Source organism: Aplysia californica, unplaced genomic scaffold, assembly GCF_000002075.1.
Source record: "Aplysia californica isolate F4 #8 unplaced genomic scaffold, AplCal3.0 scaffold01110, whole genome shotgun sequence".
Classification (NCBI taxonomy): domain Eukaryota; kingdom Metazoa; phylum Mollusca; class Gastropoda; order Aplysiida; family Aplysiidae; genus Aplysia; species Aplysia californica.
In genome coordinates this window covers 1-2,027 of record NW_004798380.1, presented here as the reverse complement: position 1 = coordinate 2,027, position 2,027 = coordinate 1, and positions in this window count along the sequence as shown.

Below are 2,027 nucleotides of genomic sequence, written 5' to 3'. Positions count from 1 at the left end.
TATATATATTATGTTCTATGGTTACTAAAAGAATGTCATCACATTTCGAAGTCGATTAGTAGCCACCACAGAATAATATGTAATTGGTAAAAATGTCAGAACATAGAGCATACATGCCTGTAATATATTATGGAGATGATAATTTTTAAAATCTGATTGCATATGGTTTAGATCACAAATTGTTTAATTAGCTTTTTAAAAATGAGTCTTCGGGCTCTTTTTGAATTGTGTTTAAGTTGCTGCTTGCTCGATTTTGTACCCGGTGGTATTCCAAAATGGAGGGCCCAGGATAAAAAATAAAACCATTTTTTCTCCGAAATATTTCAACTTTTTCCCTGGCACTACTAGCTCGTTATCAGTAGATGACCTGAGCATTCTGGATGGATGAAAGACTTTTAACAGGTCCATTAAATTCTGAGGTGCGGCGTTGTTGATACCTTTAAAACACATGGTGGCAACTTAAGAATAATTTACTTATCGATGAGCAATCGATGAAGCTCTCTCAAAAATGGGTGCTTTGCTATTTGTTACAGTTTTGAGGGAATAAAGGATGTTACAAGCTTTGTTGCTACTTCTTTAGTGTGGATCTTTTACTGCTTATTTTCCTCAGTTGCAAGCTCAAGCTTTTTACACAAAGAACGAGTATGGGCTACCATTGACATTAAACATGAATCCTTGACAAAGTTCACTTTTGATGCTAGTGCAATGACCATTGATGCTTACTGGTTTTAGAAGCCGGGGTGGGATGGCAAGCCGTGGGTTATTAATTATCATGATTTCAGTTTTATTGTCATTAGGTTTATGTTTTATACACTTCATCCATTGTTTTATCTAAGACACATACATTTCTACAGACATAAGTATTTCTTGGAGACCTTCATGGCTCCCAGCTTTGTATAACTGTGTGTCACTGGCATAGAAGTGAAAGACCGTGTCATGGTTACGGAAAATACTAACAAGGGAATTGTGTATATATAGAGTGTGAAAATGATGTGTCCGAGTGCGCTTCCCTGCGGGACACCAAAAAAAGAGAGATGTAGGCTCTGAAAAATCCTCTCCTTCTTTAACAACTTGGTGTCTGTTTAACAGATATTGCGATTTGAAACAAGCGAGTGCAGTGCGGCAAATGCCATGTTATTTCAAGTCTTTTCAAAAGTGTATCGTGTCAAACACATCTGATAACACTAAAAGTACAAGGGTACACGATCTACCCGAACGCTTTAAAAAAATTTTTTTAACGAGCTTTGGGTTACCATATTTGCTTTCAGATTTCTGCAGACCAAGGCTTTTTCCGCCATTTTTTGCAGCTATCGTTTCTGCTTGGATGTTTGGTTTTTTGGGGGTTTTCTTCTATTTCTTTCGGTCTTCACAAAACATTATTTTTTAACATAAGTTCTGTGAAATTGCAGTAACTACTTCAAAAGCACCAATTTTCGTACTGGGAACGAATCGGGTCTGCTTGTGAGTGTATGTGTGTGTATGTGTGCGTGCGTGCGTGTGTGTGTGTGTGTGTGTATGAGTGTGTGTGTGTGTGTGTGTGTGTGTGTGTGTGTGTGTGTGCGTGTGTGTGTGTGCGAGCGTCTGTATGTGCGCAAGTGTCCATATTTGTCTGCGAGTGTGAGTGTCTTTGCATGTGTGGTTGTGTGTGTATATGTGTGAGTGTGTGTGTGTGTGTTTGTGTGTGTGTATGTGTGTGTGTGTGTGAGAGAGAGAGAGAGAGATAGAGACAGAGACAGAGACAGAGAGAGAGGTAGTATGTGAGTATGTTCTTTTGTGTATGAGTATGAGTGTGTATATTTGTATGTGTTTGAGTATGAGTGTTTGTGTGCGTGCGTTTGTGTGTGTGTGTGTGTGTGTGAGTGTGTGTGTGTGTGAGAGAGAGAGAGTCTGTGTGTGTCTTTGTATGCGTGGTCCTGTCTGTGTTTGTATGTGTGTGTGCGTGTGTGTGTGCGTACGTGCGCGCATGCGTGTGTTTGTATATGTGTGTGTGTTTGTTTGTATGTGTATGTGTATGTGAGTGAGTGTGT